Consider the following 27,659-nt stretch of genomic DNA (forward strand, 5'->3'; position numbering starts at 1 on the left):
ACCTGGTAGCCTTGAAGCATCTTCTTTAATGAATGTCTCAAGTAACAGTCCAGCAGGCTATAGGAAAAGAGCAGTTTACCTCCCAAGGCTATGAGCCTGTTTCTCAGTAGGTCTGCCTGTGGGGGCTTTGCTTGCAAAGTTTGCCTGAAGAAATAGGGTAATGTGATTCTAAATGTGCAGAATTAGAGAGGTATAAAATTGTCTGAATTTTTTAAATGAACATTTTCAGAAACTTTAAGATGTTTAGTCATTGCCCAGGACTGGATTTTACTGCACTGCAGAGGAGCTATTAGGGAAATGATTTAAGTCTGTTGGGGTAATGAAAGCTTTTGTGTCTATTAGTGTGCTTCTAATTGCATATTTAAAGACCGAGGTACTAGAAATGATGGTGTTACATACCCAATGACCAAGAAAAGAGCAATAGAGACAGCACGGTCTGTTGGATTAAGAACCCACATGGCTCCACCACCCACCCTTGCTACCAATAGAAAGTTACTCAGTTATGCTGTGCCAGAATCCTTCCATCTGTAGGAAGGCATAAATTACTGGTAACATAATGACAATAGTAATGTCATACACTAGATGTAGATATATTATATAGAAATATACATATTTATTATTTATAGTGCCCTTCTGTTCCTATATCAAATATGAAAATTGAATAGGAAAAATATGTGCTACTTGGTAACTTGGGTTAAGAATAAAAGTATGAAGCATGATTATTAAAGGATATGAAACATTCTACTGCTGCAAGAGAAAGGAATTGAGAAGATAAATTATGGTTATCTTATGAACAAGCCTAGAATTAAAATGTCCCAAAATTCATATCACTGAACTCTAAAGAGAACTTGCTGTGCAGGTTGTCTGAGTCAATGAATTCAGTATTCTAGATATATTCACTGCATAAAAGCATGAGCCCTTTTAAAAACAGAAGTTAACAATGCAATGGTTGTTGCCTATCTGGCTCCTACAATTGAATTCTTCCCTGTTAATCCTTCTACTCCTCTGCTTGGTCTTTTAATCACTTTTATTTCTCTGCCTGGTGCTTACATGCTAAGAATTTTCCTGGGATCCAAAATAGAGATCACTTTTCTTACTGATCTAACTCCTTTCTCTCAGGCAATGCCAATCACATACATGATTTCAAATCTCTATGCTAATAGCTGCTCAGGTGAGTCCTCCACACCCGCTTCACCAGTTGCCTACTTGAACGACAACCCTGTAAGACTTACACGTACTTCACACTCTACCTGTTTTAAATCAATCTTATTATTCTCTTCTCCTCCTCCATCTCCTAAAACACTCTTTCATAATCCATATTTCATCAAGTAACAGTTCATTTAAACAAATGCCATATTCATCCATAGGCATTCTATCTACTCTCTAGGTCTGCAAATGATATATTCTGCTCAGATCAAAACACAATCTTACAGCCAAGCATGGTGGCTCACGCCTCTAATACCTGCACTTTGGGAGGCTGAGGCAGGAGAATCACTTGAGCCCAGAAGTTTGAGGCTAGACTGGGCAATATAGTGAGACCCCATCTCTACAAATAGTAACAATAAAAAATAAAAATAACATATTCTTCTCCATTTGTGCCATAAATGCCTTAGAGAAGGACCTGTTACCTTTCACCTAACTTACCTCTCTACCTACAGATTCTTTTCTCCATTCCACCTGTTCCACATCTTCCTGTTTTGCTAAACTGCAAATCTATGTCACTACTTTCTATAAATTTCTGGTACCTTCCCAATAACTATTTTAAAAATCCAAACTCCTTTAAAAGATATGCTATGCATCTCCATTAGTCCTAAGCCTATTTGCTTCCTCCACACTTCACCTAGGCCTTTAGACAAATTTTGTTCTATCTCTGAGCCCAGCATGTCTGTCTAGGCAGCCACGATTTCATTCATGGTACACTATGTAAGCGAGCTGCCTTTCCCCTCACCTTCTCTTTGAAGAAAGCCCAGCCATTGTTCAATATCCATATTAAATGGCATTCCCTTTCCTACTACTCCACTAACAATTGCTTGCTCCTGTAAACCAAAAATGAAACCTAAGCCCCTCAACAGACTGAATGGAATTCCCTCTTTTGGAATTCCCTCTTTTGGAATGGAGTCATGATTTTGGCCAAGGGGATCCCAAAGGAAACCTGAAAAACTAGTTCAGGCCATGACAGGAAGGGTTGTCAGACATGCCTCATTACATCCTCTGGCTTTTGGAATTTAGGCACAACTGACCAGCATTAACAATAAAATAGAGACCTTAAAACTGACAAAACAAATTGTTTATTGCAATAGTATACCCAACTCCAACTTGACCCCAATATAGCATCACATGACAGCACATCCTGAAGGATATCAAAGTATTATACCCCAAAATATATTTCTCTGATGTATTTTGAAATGGTCCTTCAAAGCTATCTCTTGGGGAAGTTTGCATTCTTTAGAGGATCTCCTCCCCTTTCCAAGTCTTTTCCTGATCCAGGAGAGATTTGGCAGAGAGATTTTGACTAAGAGAGATTTAAAGTTCCATAAATAACATTTACCATCTATTCTCTCTGAAGCTTGCTACCTGGAGGCTACATATACATAACAGGAATCTTAGTTTCCACAACTTCCCTTTTTTTATCTGAAGCATTTCTTATTGCTGGCTTCAATTCCATAGGCAAAGCTTAAGATTTTCAGCCAATTACCTATCAGAAAATCTTCGATTCCACCTATGACCTGTGAGCCCCCACTTCAAGATGTCTCAGCTTTCCAGGCCAAATCAATGTACCCCTTACATGTATTGATTTATGTCTTTGCCTGTAACTTCTGTCTCTCTAAAATGTATATAACCAAGCTGTAACCCAATGACCTTGGGCATATGTTCTTAGGATATCTTGAGGCTATTCCCTGAGCCATGATTTTGGCTAGATAATCTTTAAATACTTCAGAGCTAGCCTTTTTCTGTCAGTACTTCCTTGCTAGATCCCCTTTCCTAGTCACTATTAATAGTAACCATATAACACTGAATGTATCTCCCTGTTGCTCTCATTATCACTTCTTCTCAATGGTAACGGTAGTATCTTATTCATCTGCTATGAATAGACTCTCTTACTAAGCACTGGATGAGTATGGTACCTTAAATAGGAAGCAAAAGAGTTTGGCCAAATATAACCCAAAATTTCAAAAAATTTGAAGTAAATTAGATGATCTAAGTTTATGTCTGAGATCATTAAGTATTTTGTTGATTCTGAAAAATAACCTTTGATATGGGTAGGCTGTGTCCCCACCCAAATCTCATCTTAAATTAGAGTTCACCACATGTGTTGGGAGGGACATGTTGGGAGGTAATAGAATCATGGGGGTGGTTTTTCCCATGATATTCTCATGATAGTAAGTAAGTTCTCATGAGAGCTGATGGTTTTATAAGGGCTTCTCCCTTCACTCAGCTATCATACTTCTCCTTCCTGCCACCATGTGAAGGACATGTTTGTTTCCTCTTCTGCCATGATTGTAAGTTTCCTGAGGTATCCCCAACCATGCAGAAGTGTGAGTCAATTAAACTTCTTTCTTTTATAAATTACCTAGTCTCAGGCAGTCCTTCATAGCAGCATGAAAACAAATTAATACAGTAAATTGATACTGGGAGTGGGGTGCTGCCATAAGGATACCCAAAAATGTGGAAGCAACTTGGAACTGGGTAACAGGCAGAGGATGGAACAGTTTGGAAGGCTCAGAGGACAGGAAGATGTTGAAAAGCTTGGAACTTCCTAGAGACTTGTTGAATGGCTTTGACCAAAATGCTGATACTGATATGCACAATGAAGTCCAGGCTGATGTGGTCTCAGACAGAGATGAGAAACTTGTTGAGAACTGGAATGAAGGTGACTCTTACTGTTTTAGCAAAGAGACTGACAGCATTTTGCCCCTGCCCTAGAGATCTGTGAAACCTTGAACTTGAGAAGGATGGTTTAGGGTATCTGGTAGAAGAAGTTGCTAAGCAGCAAGGTTTTCAACACATGACTTGAGTGCTATTAATAGCATTCGGTTTTGTGTATTCACAAAGATGTAGTTTGGAATTGGAACTTACGTTAAAAAGAGAAGCAGATTACAAAAGTTCAGAATATTTGCAGCCTGACAATGCAATAGCAAAGAAAAACTCATTTTCTCAGGAGAAATTCAAGCCTGCTGCAGAAATTTGCATGAGTTACAAGAAGCTAAATGTTAATAACAAGACAATGGGGAAAATGGCTCCAGGGCACTTCAAAAACCTTCATGGCAACCTCTCCCATCACAGGACTGGAGATCTAAGAGGAAAAAATGGTTTCATGGGTCAGACCCAAGGCCCGCCTGCTGTGTGCAGACTAGAGACTTGCTGCCCTGTGTCCCAGCAGCTCCAGCCATGGTTAAAAGGTACCAAGTACTGCTTGTGCAGTGTCTTCAGAGGGTGCAAGCCCCAAGCCTTGGAAGCTTCCATGTAATGTTGAGCCTGCAGGTATACAGAAATCAAGAATTGAGGTTTGGGAACCTCTGCCTAGATTTCAGAGGATGTATGGAAATACCTGGATGCCCAGGCAGAAGTTTGCTGCAGGGGAGGGGCCCTCATGGAGAACCTCTGCTAGGGCAGCGTAGGAGAGAAATGTACAGTTGGAGCCTCCACATAGAGTCTACCCTGGGGCACTGCCTAGTGGAGGTGTGAGAAAAGGGCCACCATTCTCCAGACCCTAGAATTGTAGATCCACCAAAAACTTGCACCATGTACCTGGAAATGCTGCAGACACACAATGTCAGTCCATGAAAGCAGCCAGGAGGGAGGCTGTACATGGCATACCTACAGGGGCAGAGCTGCCCAAAGCCATAGGAACCTACCTCTTGTATCAGAGTGACCTGGATGTAAGACATGGAGTCAAAGGTGATCATTTTGGAACTTTAAGGTTTGACTGCCCCACTGGATTTTGGATTTGCATGGGCCCTATAGACTCCAAGAAATTGGCCTATACTTTTGGCCAATTTCTTCCATTTGGAATGGATGTATTTAACCAATGTCTGTACCTGCATTGTACCTAGGAAATAACTAACTTGGTTTTTATTTTAAGGCTCATAGGCAGAAGGGACTTGCCTTGTTTCACATGAGACTTTGGACTTGGACTTTTGGGTTAATGCTGGAATGAACTAAGACTTTGGGGGATTGTTGGAAAGGCACTATTATGTTTTGAAATTTGAGGACATGAGATTTGGACGGAGCCAGAAACAAAATGATATGGTTTGGCTATGACCCCACCAAAATCTCACCTTTAATTGTAGTTTCCATAACCCTTACGTGTGGTTGAAGGGACCTGCTGGGAGGTAATGGCATCATGGGGGAGGTTTCCCCCATGCTATTCTCATGACAGTAAGTTCTCACAAGATTTTATAGTTTTACGGCCGGGCGCAGTGGCTCAAGCCTGTAATCCCAGCACTTTGGGAGGCCGAGACAGGCGGATCACGAGGTCAGGAGATCTAGACCATCCTGGCTAACACGGTGAAACCCCGTCTCTACTAAAAAAATACAAAAAACTAGCCGGGCGAGGTGGCAGGCGCCTGTAGTCCCAGCTACTCGGGAGGCTGAGGCAGGAGAATGGCATGAACCCGGGAGGCAGAGCTTGCAGTAAGCCGAGATCACGCCACTGCACTCCAGCCTGGGTGACAGAGCGAGACTCTGTCTTAACAAAAAACAAAAAACAAAAAAACAAAAAAAAGATTTTATAGTTTTACATGGATCTTCCCCCTTCACTTGGCTGTCATACTTCTGCTTCCTGCCACCATATCAAGAAGGACATGTTTGCTTCCCCTTCCATCATGATTGTAAGTTCCCTGAGGCCTCCCCAGCAATACAGAAATGTGAGTCAATTGAATCTCTTTCTTTTATAAATTACCTAGTCTCGGGCAGTCCTTTATAGCAGTGTGAGAATGGACCAATACACCCATATACTTCATTCAGCCTCAATTTTCTCATCTGTCAAAAAAGGGGGTAGGAGTGGTATCTGCTAGTTTTTCTCAGCACTTTTATTTTACAAATACATAAATCAATGATTTAGAGTTGAAGTTTTAGGCCTAGAAAGTTTTTTAAAAATTTAATAGAGAATTACAATTTGCTTTATGGGAAGATTAAATATTGTAAAGAGTAAACTCTTCCCAAATAAATCTGTAAGTTTAATGTGATCTCAATCTTAATGGAATTTTTAAATATTGTACAGAATTTATTTTAAAATGTATAAAATTATGTGAATTTTAAGATTTAAGTGGCAATTGATATTATATATATACACATACATACAGAGAGAGAGAGAATACCATTTTTGAAAAATAAAAACAAAGTTTGTTGGGAGTGGCACAAAATTGCTCTGCCAGATATAAAAATGTTTTATAAAGTTTTAACATTTTAAGCAGTGTCATATTGCTACATCAGTAGACAGATTGCAGGAATGGAATAATGAACCAAAAATTAATCTATGCCTGTATGGCAATCAATAACAGAATAAGATTCACTAAGTAGTGGTCAAATAATTCACTGTTTAATGTACGTTGTTAGAAAATTTGATCATCTATATGAGAAAATAAAATTATATGGCCATAATACAACATACCTAAAAATTTATTTAAGATGAATTAATGCCTTCAAAGATGGCAGAAAAAGCTTTTAATGATACTATACCTTGTTAACTAACACTTGTAGAATATTTGCTATATCTAAGACACTGTAAGTGCTGTTCAGACATTAATTCTATCAATAATCCTATTACTCTGTGAGTAAGCTAAGTCCAATTATTATTTTTACTATTATTTCATTTATAGGAAAGGTAATTATGGTACAGAGAGGTTAATAAACTTACTGAAGTGTCACAGTTGACAAGAGACAGAATTAGATTCCAAAATCACATATTCTTGTCCCAGTATCTTAAGCTCTGAAAGACTCTATTGACCATGAGAGACAAAGCTTTCTTTAAAAAACAAAACAAACAAATGAAAAACCCAGAAAGCTTAAATAATAAAGAAAATGGAAATACAAGTTTGACTGAAAACTTGTTTTATTTTATGATAAAGTCAACTTCATGTTTTAAAACACACCACAGATTGGGACAAAATGCTTGCTGCATAGATTATCTGTAAATCATTGTTCTAATCATACATATAAATATGAAATAAACAAAAAACTCTATCAAAAAGTAGGCAAAGTATACAAACCTGTGGTTTAGAAAATCTAATTCAAATATCTAACAGAAAAATAGTCAATCTCATTGGTAAGTAGGCAAATTAAAATTAAAACATAAAGATAATAGTTTTCCCCACAGAACTGAAAAAAATAGAGAAGTCAGTGCAATGTCAAATGTTGTCAAGTCCTTCCTCTGAGAATAGAAATTGATCAACCAATTTGGAGGACAATTTAGCAATGTGTAGAAAAGTTGAAGGTGTGACTATTGTTAAAAAAAAAAAAGTGACTAATTCCCCATCTTTGTATCTAACCCTAGATACATCCCTGGCAAATAAAATAATAAGACATACACATGGATATTCACTGCCACATAGTAATAGGGTATTGCTGGAAACAAACTAAGCATTTGTCAAATGAGAACTAGATAAATAAAAGCTGGTATGTACACACACACACACACACACACACACACACACACACACGTTAAAGAAATGAGCTAATTCAACGCAGATAAATCTAAAATTTTTTTTTAAAAAAACAAGAGATTCATTAATGAGATTCATAGTACAATTTAGGCAAATTTGCCAATCACATGAAACAATGTTACAAATTCTCTTTTCATAGCATTTATAAATTCCACTTTTAAAGAACTAGAACTATATACATCAAAGTTATAATATGGTTATATCAAAGGAAAAGAGAAGTGAATATGTAGGAGGGTTAGCCTTATCCATGACATTATAATATTTTTTAAATATTGTGTTTATATGTTACTTACATAATTTTGAAAAATTATGTGAATTATTTAAGACATTAAAAAATATTTTAAAATTATTTCACAGATAGTAGTATGAACATCTATACAAATTTCAAGGACTTTCAAAGTTATTTTGTCACAAACGGATTGATGCAAATTATTTGAATTTTGAAAGAATCAAGTAGGAAGCAGAAGGGGATGAAAATTTTAAGCAAACTTAAAAAAATCTATTGCAAGGGATTGTTATTAAATTACATTTTACGCTACAGAAATGTTATTACAGATATAAAAGCAATCTGTGGCAACTGGAGGAGAAATGCATATCCACTAACACTGATAAACTGCTGGGGCTTCTGCTTTTTCATTTCTTATTATTTGGAATAAGTATAAAGGAACTGATAAGATTGTTTAATTAAAAGAAGTAGAAAAATAGTGTTCGGGAGATAGCCTAATAATACTCCTATTACTTCCATGTGTATTCAGATCTAGGTCTCACTGTCTGCAGGAGAACAGCATATTGTAAAGCAAAGCTCTCTTTCTCTGTTTTATTCCTAAAATAGACATAAGAGTAGAGGAGTAAATTTCCTTTTCTACTCAAATTTTTGAAAATTTTATTTGTAAGATTTACATGTTTGCTCTAACAAGAACAGCATGTGTAACTAACTCATCAACTGAACCTGCTATTTACAATTTTAAAACCCAAAGCCTAATGCATAATTCTGCTGTGATCAATTTGTAATTCACTCATTCATGAAAAAGAAAGGAATGAAACTGATTAAACAATAAAGGTTGCCCATATAACCCCTTGGCTAGTTGCAGTGGGTTATTAAGCTTTGCCTTGACTAAGGTCTATATCAGCTCAGTGTTTCTTGGTTTGAACCTCACTGTAGTCTTTTCCCTGAGTTAGGGCAGACAACTTGCCTGTTAGAGCAGTAGTTTTACATGCTTTTATGGAGTCCGATGTGTGATCACATAGCCAGCAATGCAATTCTAGTTCAAGCACCATATTCACTTCAAAATCCCTGGTGATCAGCATTTATGTACAGCTTAGTTTCTCTTAAAACTGAGTTAAGCTAACATGGCACACATTTTATCATTTAGAAATATCACAGTGAGTGAATATATACCATTAATTATTGTATCCTACTAGTTGATGTAGACTACCTGATTACATATGTACATACATATATTCATTCATATATTTTCATTTGCTCATCAAATACTTGAAATATTATACTTACTCTGTACTCAGCACTGCACACACACAATCACAAACACAGTTATATCTTCATGTGGTCTCAGGTAAATCACAGGTAAAAGAAAGCCAATTCTGACATATGTTGAGCATAGCTGATTTAGTTAAGAAAAACTCCTAATTTTCTAGGGAATTGGGGCTCAAATAAATTAAATAACATTCCAAATGCATAGCCTCTAGATCTGGAATGCTCAAATTACTCTTCCCTGATCTAAATCCAAATGGCAATTTATGACCTTTTATCTCATTCTTCATTAAGAGTTCCTAAAATGGGATGGTGGAATAGTAAAACAGTGGGCTTCTCTAACTTTATTCTAGGTCTAAGGGGACCATGGATAGGGGAAGAAGGTTCACATCTATCTAACTATATGAATGTGGCACAAATGCACATTTGCATGTGTATCGTTTATGTGTAGCCATGTAATCTATCCTAAAAATGTTTTAATTCAAAACTGTATTTTGATTATCCTTCAGATTTTTACCTTGGTAGTAAGTCTTTAACTATGAATAATTATCTTGAATATAAATGGATTCAACTTTCCAATCAAAAGACATAGAGTGGCTAAAAGAACTGAAAAATGTGACCTAACTATATGCTCCCTAGAAGAGACTCACTTCACCTTTAAGAATACACATAAACTGGCTGGGCTCAGTAGCTCACGCCTGTAATCCCAGCACTTTGGGAGACCAAGAAGGGCAGATCACTAGGTCAGGAGTTTGAGACCAGCCTGACCAACATGGTGAAATCCCATCTCTACTAAAAATACAAGAAGTAGCCGGGCATGGTGGCAGGCGCCTATAGTTCCAGCTACTCAGGAGGCTGAGGCAGGAGAATTGCTTGAACCTGGGAGGCAGAGGTTGTAGTGAGCTGAGATCAAGCCACTGCACTCCAGCCTGGCAACAGAGTGAGACTCTGTCTCAAAAAAAAAAAAAAAAAAAAAAAAGACCAAAAATTAAAAAATAGTAAAATTTCACACAAATGGAAGCCAAAAGAGAGTAGAAATGGCCATACGTATACCAGACAAAATAGCCTTCAAGTCTAAAACTGTCACACAAACAAAGGTCATTACGTAATAGCAAAGGGGTCGATTCATCAACAGGATATAACAAGTATAAATACATATGTACCTAACATTGGAGCACCTAAATATATAATGCTAATGTTAACAGAATTGAGGAAGAAATAGACTGCAGCACAACAATAACAGGGAACTTAAATATTCCACTTTAGCAATGGACAGATCATCCTGACAGAAAATCAATAATAAAGCATTAGACTTCAGATCAAATGGCCATAACAGACATATGGAATATTCTATCTAATAGCAGCAAAACACATTCTTCTCAAGCCCACATAAAACATTCTCCAGGATACATTATATATTAGGCCATAAAATAAGTCTTAACAAATTTAAGAAGATTAAAATCACATAAATTGTTTTTTCTGACCACAATGATGTGAAACTAGAAATCAAAAACAGGAGAGATTTCAGAAAATTCACAAATATATGAAAATAAAACACCATGTTCCTGAACAACCAAGAAGGAAGAAATTAAAAGGTATTTTAAAATTTGTTTGAGACAAATGAAAATGGGAGCAAAATATATCAAAACATACGATGCAGCAAGAACAGTTCTAAAAGAGAAGTTTGTAGTAATTAATGTGTATATCAAAAAAGAATAATGATCTCATATAACAAATAAATGAACTAATGTTACACCTCAAGGAGCTAGAAACAGAAGACCAAATTAAGCCCCTAGTAGAAGGAAGGAAGTAATAATGTAGTAGACAATGAAACTGAGACTAAAAAAAAAAAAACAGAAAAGATACCCTAGAGTAAGAAAACAGAGAGCAATGTCAAAAGAGTCAAAAGATAAAATTGTGAATGAAAGAGAAGATCACAGAAGTTCAGACCATGAAAATGCAAAAGATCCTAAGACTAATATTAAGAGTTAAACACCAACAACTTGGACAACTTAGAATAGATAAATTTCTAGAAACATTCAACCTACCAAGACCTAATCATAAAGAAACAGAGTATCTGAAGAGACCATTAATGAGTAAGGAAATGTAATCAGTAACAAATCTTACCTATCAAAGAAAAGCCCAGAACCTTATGCCTTCACTGCTGAATTCTCTCTGACATTTAAAGAAGAAATAGTATTAATTCTTCCCAGACTCTTACAAAAAAGTATGTAAGATGGAACACTTCCAAACTCATTTTATGAGGCCAGTATTACTCTGATACCAAAGCCAGACAAAGACCCTACAAGAAAATGAAATTACAGGCCAATATCCCTAAAGAACACAGACGTGAAAAACTTCTACAGAATACCCACAAACTGAATTCAACAACAGGTAAAAGAATCATTCACCATGATCAAGTGACATTTATCTTAGGCATGTAAGGATGGCTCAACTTTTGCAAACCTATAAATCTGATATGCCACATTAACCAAATGAAAGATAAACCTATATTATTGTCTCAATAGATGGAAAAAAAGGCATTTGACAACATTGAACACACTTTTGTGATAAAAATTTTAATAAATTGGGTATAGAAGGAATGTACCTCAATGCAGTAAAGGTCATATATGACAGTCCCAGAGCTAACATCACACTTAATGAGGGAAAGTTGAAAGTTTTTCCTCTAAGATCAGAAACAAGACAGAAAAAAAGATTTTCACTTTTGCCAGTTCTGCTTAACATACTACTGAAAGTCCTAGCCAGAGAAATTAGGCAAGAAAAAGAACTGAAGGCATCCAAATTGGAAAGAGAGCAGCCAAGGAGACAATCAACAGAGTGATGAGACAACCTATAAAATGGGAGAAAATATTTGCAAACCATACATCTGATAAGGGGTTTATTCTTTATGTAGGGAACACAAACCACTCTGTAGCAAGAGAACACATAATCTGCAAAAATAAAAATAAAAATAAATGGGCAAAGGACCTGAATAGACACTTGTCAAGTGAAGGCACACTAAATATCAACAGGTTTCTGAAAGCATGCTCAACATCACCAATCATCAAAGAAACGCAAACTAAAACCACAATGAGTTATCACCTCATACCTGTTGAAATGGCTACTATCAAAAAGACTAAAGGTGAAAAGTACTGGCAAGGATGTACAGAAAAGGGTATCCTTGCACACTGTTAGTAGAAATGTAAGTTAGTACATCTATTATGAAAATCAGTATGAAGATTTCTCAAAAATTAAAATGAAACTACCATATGATTCACAACCCCACTACTGGGTATAAACTCCAAGGAAATAAAATCAGTACATCAAAGATATAACTACATGCCCATGTTTGTTGAAGTATTATTCACAATAGCCAACCTAAGCCAACTTAGGTTGATATGGAGTCAACCTAAGTGTTCATCAACAGATGAATGCATAAGAAATATGTGATATATTAAATATATAATATATAATAACAATAATAAAGCTATCTTTCCAGGTTCCAGCAGCCCTATAATTTAGCTGAGTCAGATGCTAGGTCTTACGCAGTCTATGCAGGTACTGGGCCTTATACTTGGAGCACAATTTAGGAAGTCATGTAAAAAAGATCAGAAAAAAATTAAAGTTATTTTTCAGAAAGAAACAACTAAATATTAATTATCAAGGGTTTTCCTTTTTCTTCCTTTTTGAAAGTGAGGTTATGGAGTTACTTATAAAATCATAATGAACTAACATTTCCAATTTCATATGCAGAATTTATTATAGTTTTTGACTTGAAGATTTGACATAACCCTCGCAAGGGCAGGTTTTTTCCTTTTATGGAGATATGCCTTAAAGTCATACCCATAAAGACATTAGAGTCCAAACTAAAACCCTCATTTTGGTAAGAATAAATATAAAAACTGTTTTATTGATATCTTTGGGACTGTCTTCATAGTTCATGGCAAGAGAAAAAAGATGGTAGAATCTCTCTTTATGTGTACTTTCTTTTACCTTCAGTAAAGCTTTAAACATACTTCCAGAAAGTTTTATAAGGTATTTAATGCTGATGAGAATTTTTTAAACCTTATGTTTAGTTTAACAAATTATTGTTCATCCAAAAGAAGTCTTTCATTTTTCTTCAATTTTGCAGGCAACTATACTATGCTAATATAAGTTTGTAGTAATCCCTTATGGGAAATTCTAGGTGAGAGTGACTTCATTCCTAGTAAATACAATATTTGTTTTGACAACTTCTAAACATTTGTATTTGATACCCTACTTATTTGATCATCTAAACTCTTCCTTTCAGTGAAAAACATTTCTCAATTGTGTATTAAAGTTTCTTGTATACTAAGCAAAACCAGACCTCAGCATATCCAGGAACATTCTTGTAAGGATCTGGGGTTTTCGTCAGTGCTGTTTTAAGAAATCTGACCCTAATGAAATCGCAGTGGATTAGTGTATTATTTAACTAGAATGTACCCAAACCATACATGATAACAAAAATTTTCCATCAAAGCCTCATCCCAGTGACAGAGCCTTGTCAAATGATTCAGAAGTGCAAGTTCTATTTATTTCTCAGGTGCCACTGAAATACCTTGATTAGTAGGTCCCTGTAATTAGCAAGAGATTTGCCCAAAGATCTATGACCTGGTTTTGTGACCAACATTATAGCATACAATTTCCTTATCTGTTAAATGTAAGTAATAACACTTTTCACAGTTTTTAATATGATCAGGATTTCAGTAGGTCACGTTTTGATGCAGAACTGAGATTTCTGGGCACCAGCAAGGCATAGACTTCAGCAGTGTGATGGGCATCTGTATACCAGCCCTATAGCACTCCTTCTTCATCTTGTTCCTCAACCAGATTTAAATGGTTTACCTGCTTACAGATTGTAACATTCAGAATGTTAAATCATTGAATGCAAAGATTATCTTACATTTCCCTTTTGCAAATATCCTGCAGCTTGTAGTGAATAATTTGTTACATTATTCACAATAATTATTACCTCCTCTTAACTGATGTGAGGTTTTTGATTACTCTGACATTATCGTATTTCTGTCAATATTCAATAGTAGTGATTTAGATGGTAAATTATATGGCTCTCTTGATATACTACACCTTCAATAATCGTGGATTCAAAAAATTATTGATTCTTCCTCCTCCACCATGAACAGCAACAACAAAAATAAAATTTAAAAAATCTTAATTTCTTTTCTGTCAATAGCTCAAATCTATACCTAATTACAATCTTGGATTCTCTCTTTCCTCATCTAACTTCAATCTTCATTAGCCCTGCAGTTTTATTTCCAAATGTGTTTTGAATCACTCTGCTTCTTTCCATTTTCGCTAGAGAACAGGACATAGAAATGCATCTTATGCCCACTCTTCCCCTAGATAAATGCAACAGACTCTCAGTTGGTCTCTTTTCTTCCATAAATGTCTCCATGTGTATTTCTCATACACACGTGAAAGGACACCATTACCATAATTGAAGTGGTTTTTTTTTATATAATGACACTTTTCCTAAAGTAGAAATAAGGTGTCTTATTCTAGAAAAATCTGTATAGTACAGTTTTCTGACAGATGGAGGTAAAGTGCCTCTTGAAATGGACACCGTTTTCTAATTTACAGTAAAGCATTGTATGGGCTAGTGGTATCTGTTTCCTCTCTTGTCCTCCCTACAACCCATGCTCCACACAGCAACCCAAAGTATTCTTGTTAAAACTGATACAGGGTTTTGTTAATCTTCTGCTTAAAATCTTTATTTGAATTCTAATTACACCCTGAATAAATTCCTAATTCCCTCTGCTTCTCAGACCTTACAAAACCTGACCCTGGCCCATTTGTACAAGCTCATCCCCAAACTGTCTTCTACTGGTTTATCATATTCCAGCCAGACGGGCTGCTCTTTGTTTCCTACAACATGAACCCTCTTCAGGGTTTATACACTTGCTTCCTCTGACTAGAAAATTATTTTCCTTTATCTTCATCTGGCTGGCTCTCTTTCATTCTTTTCATCTTATTTCAAATATTACCGCTTCAGAGAGGGTATAAAGTCTTAACTTATTTAAAGAAGGAGTCCTTTTTCTTCCTAGTTTACCTTATCGCCTTACTTACTTACTCCATAGAATTTGTTTGAAGTCACAAACATTTTGTTTATTTAGTTGTCATCATCTAATCTTTGGCAACTTTGTTGCCAAAATAATAATCCATATAGCCAGGGGAGTCTCTGTGATTATTTCTAACGTCAAAAATGGCGCTTGGCACATTGTAGGGTAGGCACTTACTACATTTTAAAATATATTTTCTCATTCCATTTGACTTTTTATGACTGCTATGAACTAAACTATGTCCACACAAAATCCATATATGGAACCTCTAATGCTCAATGTGACTATGTTTGGAGTAGGACTTTAAGGAGGTAATTAAGATTAAATGAGGTCATAAGAGTGAGTTCCTAACTCAATAGAGCTGGCAGCCTTAAACAAAGAGAAAGATCTCTCTCTCTCTCTCTCTTTCTTTCTTCCTTCCTTTCTCTCTCTCTCTCTCTGCACCCTCAAAGAAAAGCATTTGAGGACAAAGCAGAAATCTGCAAGCTAAGAGGAGAGCCCTCACCAGAAACAGAACTCTGCTAGAACCTTCATCCTGGAATTTTCAGCCTCCATAACTATCAGAAAACACATTTGAGTTGCTTAAGCCACACAGTCCACAGTCTTTTATTACAACAGCCTGAACAGACTAAGACAGTGACCAACTCTAAGTGAAGGTTTATACATCATGTGTGTATAAAAACATATAGTTATTGCCTAATTATCTTTTTTCCATTCTATTACAAGTGTCTAATTAGGCCCTAACAATACATAAAATAGCAAAATATCATTTATGATTATTTTTTATAAACATTACATTTTTTAGAACTATAGCAATAATATAGGAAAATGATATAAAAAAATAGAGTCAATTCTTGGACTGTAAGAAGTAGTAAAATTTAAATAACTCTTCTTTCTCCATTCTCTACTTGTTGAAACGCTTTACATTCTAAGAATCCAACCTAAGTGCCTCTTTCTCCCTCTATCTTTGCAAGCATAATTAATTACTCCCTTTATACTTTCAAAGCCCATTGCACATACTTTTATGTGATATTGATTCAATTCTGCTTTGTTGTTAAGGCTATTTGTTAAATCTGGGTCTCTCCCACTAAATTAGAAAATACTCTGCAGCGAGGGCTATATGCCTTGGTTTCTGTTGCTCATGGTATCTAATACACGACTTGTACAAAAGTGGTGATCGATGAATTTTTGTTGAGTAAATAAACAAAGGAATAAATAATTAAGGGGTGGAAATAGAAAAGAAATATTGATACAAAAGTTAAGGCAATTCTGCCAGTTTCTGTAGATGATTATTCCTGAAAAATATCATAATTTGCACACCTCTGATTGGCAAATTTGAGATCTCAGATAGTAAGTGTATGTGTATATATGTATGCTTGGGGTGTCTGTATATAGGTATATATGTAGAAATATTGGTGTACACATATAATACATGCACATACACATATACATATATCGTGTGTGTGTATATATACACAAAATCAGAGTAAATTTAATTTTTAAAAGATAGCCTTCAAAACATGCAATTTTTATTTTTATTAAAATTTGTTTTGCTACGTAACCATGCAGGACAGTTTTCCAGTTGGCTGGGATGACCTAGTTCTCCCCACTTTTTTCACTTATAGTTCTCCAAAGTAACTGTAAAATGTGCTGAGATAAAGGGGAGCTGGCTAGAACATCCTAGACTCTGTTCCAGTCCCTCCTAGAATCAGAATGTCCTTTAATACTTCAGCCCAATGAGTCACATGCCCTGGGATATAAAACCCAGGATGGGCTGGTTTCCAAGGTCCCTCATCTGCAGCTCAAGTGGGGCACAAACAGTTGAGAGACTATATCCACCCTGGAAGCTTTCTGTGTCTTGAGGGACTGGCTTATCCTGAATCCTGGCTTCTAGTGTCCCTTGTTGCCCATTTGTAAGTAATAAATCTCTTTCATATAGCTTGTTTATGGGGATGCCCATTCTTGTACCACTGTGATAACAAGTGCATTTGGTAACAAGTGCACAGTAAACCTGTTTCACAAACTATTTTCCTGAAGACTTTATGTCAGTTGTTCAGTAAGCCACTCATCTGATTGGCCAGATTATCCCACAAGTTTCTATTTTACAGACTGAATCTTGTCTTAAAATACTTTGAACCGAACTTAGTGGTTGCATCTGCATTCCTCCTTATATTATTTTCCGAGTCTGAGCAGAATATCCATATATTTAATTAACTGTATTAGTTTTCTTTAATGCTGTAACAAATTATCATAAGCTTAATGCCATAACCCACGAATGTATTATCTTTTAGTTCTGGAGGTGAGAAGTCCAAAATGGTTGGCAGTACTGCATTCCTTCTGAAGGCTTCGGGAAGAATTCTTTTTTTTTTTTCCTAGCTTCTAAAGGTTGCCTACATTCCTTGACTCATGACTCCCTTCCAGCAATTATATCACCCCAACATCTATTCACATCTTTGTCTCTCACTCTGATGTATTTGTCTTCCTCTTAAGGTCCCTTTTTATTATATTGGGCCCACTTAGAGAATAAAGAATAATAGGCCAGGTGCACTGGCTCACGCCTGTAATCCCAGCACTTTGGGAGGCCGAGGCCGGCAGATCACGAGGTCAAGAGACAGAGACCATCCTGGCTAACACGGTGAAACCCTGTCTCTACTAAAAATACAAAAAATTAGCTGGGCGTGGTGGCCGCGCCTGTAGTCCCAGCTACTCGGGAGGCTGAGGCCAGAGAATGGCGTGAACCCGGAAGGCGGAGCTTGCAGTGAGCCGAGATTGCACCACTGCACTCCAGCCTGGGAGACGGAGCAAAACTCCGTTAAAAATTAATTAAACTAAAGAGCTTCTGCACAGCAAAAGAAACTACCATCAGAGTGAACAGGCAACCTACAGAATGGGAGAAAATTTTTGCAATCTACTCATCTGACAAAGGGCTAATTTCCAGAATCTACAAAGAACTCAAACAAATATACAAGAAAAAAACAAACAACCCCATCAAAAAGTGAGGAAAGGATATGAACAGACATTTCTCAAAAGAAGACATTCATACAGCCAACAGACACATGAAAAAATGCTCATCATCACTCGCCATCAGAGAAATGCAAATCAAAACCACAATGAGATACCATCTCACACCAGTTAGAATGGCAATCATTAAAAAATCAGGAAACAACAGGTGTTGGAGAGGATGTGGAGAAATAGGAACACTTTTACACTGTTGGTGGGATTGTAAACTAGTTCAACCATTATGGAAAACAGTATGGCAATTCCTCAAAGATCTAGAACTAGATGTACCATATGACCCAGCCATGCCACTACTGGGTATATACCCAAAGGATTATAAATTATGCTATACAAAGACACATGCACACGTATGTTTATTGCGGCACTATTCACAATAGCAAAGACTTGGAATCAACCCAACTGTCCATCAGTGACAGACTGGATTAAGAAAATGTGGCACATATACACCATGGAATACTATGCAGCCATAAAAAAGGATGAGTTTGCGTCCTTTGTAGGGACATGGATGCAGCTGGAAACCATCATTCTTAGCAAACTATCACAAGAAGAGAAAACCAAACACCGCATGTTCTCACTCATAGGTGGGAACTGAACAATGAGCTCACTTGGACTCGGGAAGGGGAACATCACACACTGGGGCCTATCGTGGGGAGGGGGGAGGGGGGAGGGATTGCATTGGGGAGTTATACCTGATATAAATGATGAATTGATGGGTGCTGACGAGTTGATGGGTGCAGCACACCAACATGGCACATATATACATATGTAACAAACCTGCACGTTATGCACATGTACCCTAGAACTTAAAGTATAATAAAAAAAAAGAAATAAAATAAAATAAAATAAAATAAATACATCCCTATCTCAAGATCCTTAACTTAGTCACATCTGTAAAGTTCCTTTTGTCATTTAAGAAAACATGTTCACAGATTTGGGGGGTTGAGACAAGGACATCTTTCAGGAGTTGCTATTCAATCTACCAAACAGGGAATTGTACCAAAGTAGCAGACAGAGCTTGGGACCATGATTTTCATGACATGGTAGTCTATCAAAACATAAGGAGAATACCTATTTTGTACAATATATAGAAGAGTTAAGCAATTTTTTCATTGCTATAAATATCTAAAAATGAATAATTTATTAAGAAAGAATTTTAACTGGCTCACAGTTCTTCAAACAGCACAAGAAGTCCGATGCTGGCATCTACTTCTGGTGAGGGCCTCAGGAAGCTTACAGTGGTGGCAGAGGGCAAAGGGGAAGCTGGTGTATCACATGGTGAGAGCAGGAACAAGAGAGGTGTTTGGAGTGCCACACTTTTAAACAGCCAGGTCTCACTACAACTCATTTACTCTTGCAAAGACAGAACCAAGCTATTCATGAGTGATCTCGCCCATGATCCAAACACCTCCCAACAGACCCCACCTCCAACACTGGGTACTACATTTCAGTATGAGATTTGAAGACAAACATCCAAATCATATCAAGTAGGTTAAACATTTTTGTCATAGTGTCTATCAGAGTCTGAACCAAAGGTATATAAAACATCAAAAACTGGCCAGGCACGGTGGCTCACGCCTGCAACCCCAGCACTTTGGGAGGCTGAGGGGGGTGGATCACGATGTCAGGAGATCAAGACCATCATGCCCTACACAGTGAAACCCCGTCTCTACTAAAAACGCAAAAAAAAAAAAAAAAAAAAAAAAAAAAATTTGCAGGGTTTGGCGGCAGGCGCCTGTAGTCCCATCTACTTGGGAGACTGAGGTGGGAGAATGGCGTGAACCCAGGAGGCAGAGCTCGCAGTGAGCCAAGATCGCACCACCGCACTCCAGCCTGGGTGACAGAGTGAGACTTCGTCTCAAAAAAAAAAAAAATTAGAAATTTAATATGCAAACTTAAAATTACATTAAAGTAAAATAAATATTGGTTAGAATGTCTTAGTCCATTTGTGCTGCTACAACAAAATATCTGCTACTGGATAATTTATAAAGAACAGAAATTTATTTTCTCACAATTATTTCATATCCAGGAGCTAAAAACCAGTTGAACTCATGGAGACAGAGGGTAGAATGATGGTTACCAGAGGCTAGGAAGGGTAGTGGGAAGGGGAGGATAAGGAAAGATTGGTTAATTAGTACAAAAACACAGTTAGATAGAAGGAATAGGATCTAGTGTTTGATAGCACACTAGGGCAATCATAGTTAACAATGATTTATTGTATATTTCAAAAAACTACAAGAATGGAATTGGAATGTTTCTAACACAAATAAACGATAAATACTTTAGGTGATAGATATCCTATTTGCCTTCATTTGATTATTACACATTATATGCTTGTATCAAAATATCACATATACCCCCAAAATATGTACAACTAATAAATATCCATTAAAACTAAAAACAAAGAAAGGTGGAGTAGCTATGTTAATGTTTGGATAAAGTAAATCGGACAACAAAGAAAATTACTGGGGAGAAAGAAGGTCATTACATATTTACCACAGCTTGATTCACTAAGAAGAAATAAAAATCCTAAATGTGTACACACCTAGTAATCGAGCTTCAAAATACATAAAACAAAAATCTAATAAAAACTGAAAAGAGAAATAGACACATATATCCAAAAACTTCAATACTCCTCTTCCAATCACTGATAGAACAAGTGGATGAAAATAAGCAGAAATACTGAAAATATTAAAACCCTATTAATTGAATTGACCTAATTAAAATTTATAGAACACACCCAGTGATGGCCGAATATACATTCTTTTCAAGTATACCTAGAACATTCACAAACATATACAATATTCTTAGCCACAAAACAAGACATTACAAATGTAAAAGCAAATATATTCTTAGACCATAACAGAGGTAAATTAGAAATCAGCAAATAGAAATGTCACGGGAAAATTTTCAAATATTTGGCAATTAAACAACACTTAAGTAATTCATGGGAAAGAAAGGAAGACACAAAGGGAACTAGAAAATATATTGAACTTAATGGAAATAAAAATAACATAAAAAATTTTGGGGGAAGCTAAAGCAGTTCTTGGGGGAAATTTACAGCATTAAAATGCTTATATTGGGGAAAAAGGGAAAGGTTTCTGTGGTAGTTGAAAACAGTTTAAAACAGATATGCACCACATAACAACATTTTTGTCAACAACAGACCTCATATATGATGGTGGCCCCATAAGATTATAATAAAACTGAAAAATTCTTATCACCTTGTTGATGTCATGGTAGCTGCCATAACATCATAGCACCATGATTATTCATGTGTTTGTAGTGACGCTAGTGCAAACAAACCTATCACACTGCTAGCCATATAAAAGCAGAACATGTATCTTTATAGAATATATAATCACCTATTATATACAGTATAGTAATTATTTATTCAGCATACTGTATATAATAGATGATTACATGTGCTATAAAGTACAGTATTGTTTACTGTACTCTATATAAGAGATGATTATAATACACAATTATGTTACTGGTTTACATATTTACGACACTATATTTGTTATTGTTATTTTAGCATGTACTCCTACTTATCTTATTTGAAGAAAAGTTAACTGTAAAACAGCTTCAGGCAAGTCCTTCAGGACGTATTACAGGAAAAGGCATTGTTATCATAAGAGATGACATGTCCATGTGTGTTATTGCCCCTGAAGACCTTCCAGTCATATGTGTTGAGGTGGAGGACAGCGATATTAATGATCTCAACACTGTATTGGCCTCAGCTAATGTGTGTGTCTTGGTTTTTAATAAAAAGTTTGAAAAAGGGAAAAAAAAAGGAAAAATGTTAAAAATATAAAAAGCTTATAGAATAAAGATATAATAAAGAAGATGTTTTTGTATAGCCATACAATATTTGGGTTTTCAGCTATGTTATTACAAAGAAAACAAAAAGTTTTTTAAATTAAGAAGTTCACAAAGTGCAAAAAACTTACAGTAAGCTATGTTATTGTTGAAGAAAGAAAAATATTTTTTACAAATGTAGTGTAGTCTCAGTGTACATTGTTTTTAAAGTCTACAGTAGTGTATAGCATTGTCCTAGCCTGTCACATTCACTGGCCTCTCACTCACTTACCCAGTGCAGTCTTCAGTCCTGCAAGATCCATTCATAGTAAGTACTCTATACAGATGTACCACTTTGTATCTTTTCTACTGTATTTTTATAGTATTTTCTCTATATTTAAATATGTTTATATATACAACTTCTTACCATTATATTGCAGTTGCCTACAGTATTCAGTACACCAACATGCTATATAGGTTTTGTTTTTGTTTTTGAGAGGGAGTTCCACTTTTGTTGACCAGGCTGGAGTACAATTTCCTGATCTTGGCTCACTGCAACCTCCACCTCCCAGGTTCAAGTGACTCTCTTGCCTCAACCTCCCAAGTAGCTGAGATTACAAGTGCAGGCCATCACACTCAGCTAATTTTTGTATTTTTAGTAGAGATGGTCAGGCTGGTCTCAAACTCCTGACCTCAGGTGATCCACCTGCCTCCACTCCCAAAGTGCTAGGATTACAGGCATGAGCCACTGTGTCCCGCCACTACACAGGTTTTTAGCTTAGGAGCAGTTGACTACACCATATAGCCTGGGTATGTATGTAGTAGGCTACACCATCTAGAATTGTGTAAGTTCACTGCATGATGTTCACACTTTGACAAAATTGCCTAACAAAGCATATGTCAGAACACATCCCTGTTGTTAAACGATGCATGATTGTGTATTGTCAAATTATTTGATTCCCTTCCCTTGAAAAGTTGGAGTCCCTCCCCTTGAGGAGGGGGTGCTGATTGCTACCTCATTTCAAGGTGTCTTTGTAAGCTATTGTAATTATAAGCAATTGTAATTAAGACATAAAATCAGTGTCATGAGAGGTAATTAGCTCAATGGCCCAGACTAGATAGTCAGAATTAGACCCACAAACATTTACATATAACTCAATTTTGTCAAAGACACAAAGGCAATTTAGTGGAGAAAGAATAGGCTTTTTAACAAATTGTGTTGGCACAATTGGACTTTCATTTATAGCAATAAATAAATAAGTAAATAAATAATAAACTTGACCCATATCTCACACTTTATACAAAAATTAACTCAAGATAAGTCATGCACTTAAATGTAAAATGTAGAACTATAAAACATCTGGAAGAAAATATGAGAGAAAATGGTTGTGATATTGAATTAGACAAAACGTTATTAGATATTACACCAAAAAGCACAATCCATAAAAGAAAAAATGACAAACTGGACTTCCTCGAACTTAAAAACTTTTTCTTTGAAAGAGAATAAAAAGAGAAGGCACATGTCCAACAAAAGAATCATGTCTAGAACATGTAAAGAACTCTCAAACTCAATAATAAGGAGACAAACAACAAAATTTTTAAAAACGGGGCAAATTTTTGAACAATTACATCACCAGAACCATATATGGATGGCAAATAAGTCTATGAAAAGATGTTCAACAACACTATTAGGAAAGTGCAAATTAAAATGATGTGAGATCCACTAAAGACCCATTAAAATGGCTAAAATGATAAGATAATGACAAAACAAAATTGATAATACCAAGCACCAGTGAGAATCTATAGTAACTGGATCTCTCACATATTGCTGGGGGGAATGCAAAATGGAACAACAATCCCACACCTGGGCACACAGATAATGCAAATAAATTTTAGTTTATAGACAAGTCTGCATATAATTGTTTAAAGCAGCTCTATTCAGAGTGGCCCAAAACTAAATGGTACTCATTATATCCTTTAACAAATGCACACGTAAACAAAGTGTGTCACATCCATTCAATACAGGGAAAAAAATTGAAGAAAAATGACAAAATATGGATGGATATCAAATGCATTGTACTTGGTGAAAGAAGCCAGATTGCAAAGGCTACATACTATATTATTTCATTTAGATGACATTCTGGAAAGGCAAAACTACAAGTAGAGAAAACATACGAGAGGTTGCTAGAGGTTGTGAGGCAGGAAGAGGGATTGTCTATGTAGATGTACCATAGGGGAACTCTTGGATAGCGAAACTGTTCTGTATAAAACTGTGGTGGCAAACATCTGACAGTATAATTTTTTTCAAAATCCACAATCTATTTTAAAGTCTAGTTTTTTTCTTTTTAACAAAATTATTTTTTGCAGAAGCATTTACCATTGGAGAGTGAGTAACCTCTTTAGCAAATACATACACACACACAGATACAGATGCAATAAATCAATCTTCATTATTCATGGATTCCATATTGATGAATTTGCCTACTAATTAAAATTTAGTTATAACCTCAAAATCAAGACTTACAGCACCTTTATAGTCATTCATGGGCACATACATGTGCAAGGTGGTGAAAAATCAGAATCTCTTCAGCTGAGACATTCATGTTCCCAGCTGAAGTTAAACAAGAAAACATTTTGCCTTTTTGTTTCAGCTCTCATACTATAAATGAATATCCCTTTGATGGATAAACTTAGTGCCATGTTTTTCAGATTTGTGTGGTTTTTATTTTTTTTTAAATTGGTGATTTTGCTGTTTCAAATGACCCCAGAGCATAGTACTGTAGTTCTGTCTAGTGTTCCCTAGTGTAAGAAGGTTGTGATGTGCCTTCTGAAGAAAATATGTGTGTATAAGATAAGCATTGCTGAGGCATGAGTTACAGTGCTGTTGGCCAGAAGTTCAATGTTAATGAATCAACATATATTAAATGAGATGCCTTTATCACAAAACATACATAAAACAAGGTTATATATTAATCAGTGGACAAAAATATTATGACCAGAAACTCAGAAGATTTCCCTTATGAGGAGTGGTTCAGTATTCAGATGTTCAAATTCAGTGTTCAAATGACTTTATAGAACATAATCACTACTGCTGATTAGAATCAAGTATAATACATAGATAGATAGATAGATAATGATCCATTGATAGATAACTTATAAACATAATTATGTGTTTGAAACAGTGTCCTATTTTAATTCTAAATATTTTTAAAGTATACAATCACTTTTTAAACACTGACTTGATTTAGTGTTTTATAACTTTTGCTGAAATCATTTTCGCAGTCACAGCTCTTTTGGAGCTTATTCCCAGTTCAAAGATATTACATAAGTTTGGCATCGCACATTTGTCTTTGTGGTATTCCTCAATTTTCAAGTTGTTCAGTGATAAAGGACCCTTGAATGGTACAGCTTAACTCCCTGTAAGCAGTAATAAGACTGCAATGAACATTGTTTTTCAACTTACATTATATTAGAACCCTGAATTGAATGTCCTCTTCTCTCAGCTAACAGAATAAATTATATGAAAAAAGGACACATATCTATTTCCTTCTATCTAGTTGCTACTTTTAACTTGCAATCCAAACAAATAATGCCATCTAGTTTCTCTACCCATATATTAAGATCATGGCCACCATAATTTGTTTTATAATCATAAAATAATTGTGACTTTTTCTAAAAATAGAGATATTTTCCTTATAAATCAAAGCTCTAGAATTTAACTGTGTTCTAGAGGTACTACTTGAAATACACTCACGATTCTCTTAAAAGCAGATGTTGCCCCTAGCAACAGTAAACACAGGCTTCTTTAGTTAAAGGGTCAAACACATATGATGGAAACTTAAATAACATTTAAGACTAATGAGATTTTTGTTGTTGTTGTTTTGAGACAGAGTCTCACTCTGTCGACCAGGTTGGAGTGCAGTGGCACGATCTTGGCTCACTGCAACCTCTGCCTCCCGGGCTCAAGCAATTCTCCTGCCTCAGCCTCCAGAGTAGCTGGGATTACAGGCATGTGTCACCACGCCAGCTAATTTTTGTATTTTTAGTAGAGACGGGGTTTCACCATGTTGGCCAGGCTGGTCTCAAACTCCTGACCTCAGGTAATCCACCCGCCTCAGCTTCCCAAAGCGCTGGGATTACAGGCGTGAGCCACTGCGCCTGGCCCTAATAAAGTTTTTAAAAACACATTTAATTCGTGCTGAAAAAAAATATCAGTTACAATAAAATGGAGACAATGTTTGAGGAGGTGGCAAAGAAGAGACAGGAGACAACCCAAAGTGAGATGTTACATTTATGCTTTTTCTTTCTTTCATCTATTGAATATTATGTTTTTGATCCTTTGCAGGTCTATAACCCACCCAGTTCAGTGGTTCTAACTTTACCTTTTATGGGAATATTTGTTAGGACTGAGCCTAAGCCAAAATACATAGTTTGTCTCTTTACCCCTCCTTGATATCCATTGATATTTACAGTATCTCCTACACCAGAATCTCTTCTCTTGCCTGCAAAAGAGAGACTTAAAGCTTTTTCAAGCTTGAAGGGGAAAAGGCTGCATGTAACTTTATTTTCTCTTTGTGTTATTAATAGTACCTTTCCATACTTTAAGTAATAAGCATTTATTGTGTTTTTAAATTCAATTGTAATTTCTCTAAAACCTACTGATTGGGAACATTGAGCTTTCTGGAAATACTGAAAAGAACTGAAAAAGAAATCTCAGAAGAGAGATGAGGGATTTCTTTCAAAATAGCACTGGAGTGTCATATAGTTCTTGCTTATAAATTGGAAAAGATTTATGAAATTCCATGGAGATAGAATTGTTTCTGGCTAAGGACCTTATATAAGGGATTTGCACATTTTCTACTTTTTTATTGCAAGTAATGGAATACATACCCCGTGAAGAATGAACATATGGGATAGAAACACTTTCATATGTATGTCTGGGTGGCACTGGAACTCTTTCAGAATATGAATATGAACTGGTGGGAAATGTCAAATATTAAATCCATTGTGAGAATGGATCTTTGGGCTATTTAACATACATTGTGTGAAAAGACAGAGAAGATCTGGCTTAGGCCTTAGACTGTAGAAAAAATGATCCTGACCAGTTTTAGATTTCCTGTTATGAAATGTTAGGGCATATAATTTCAAAGGCCTTTATATGCTAATTCACTCTTTAGAAGTCCTGTCTCAGTAACATTATCATATGCAGATACTGAAAGAATGTACATAAGAGTTTTAAGGGATAAACGTAAACCAAGAAGCTTTCTCCACTCTGAATAATGATATATGAATACAATTATTTCAACTGATATTTGTTGAAGGTCTACGGATAGAGGCACTGCAATAAACACCAGTGGTAAGCCATGAAGATTCAATATTCACTTTCCCCACCAAATAACTTGCTGTTTTTCTAGGGCACGACACATTAAAAATACATAAATGATACATAGAAACATGGTGTATTAGTCCATTCTCACATTGCTATAAAGAAGTACCTGAGACTGGTTAATTTATGAAGAAAAGAGGATTAATTGGCTCACAATTCTGCAGGCTGTACAGGAAGCATCTGCTCAGCTTCTTGGGAGGCCT

Source organism: Piliocolobus tephrosceles, chromosome 7, assembly GCF_002776525.5.
Source record: "Piliocolobus tephrosceles isolate RC106 chromosome 7, ASM277652v3, whole genome shotgun sequence".
Lineage (NCBI taxonomy): Eukaryota > Metazoa > Chordata > Mammalia > Primates > Cercopithecidae > Piliocolobus > Piliocolobus tephrosceles.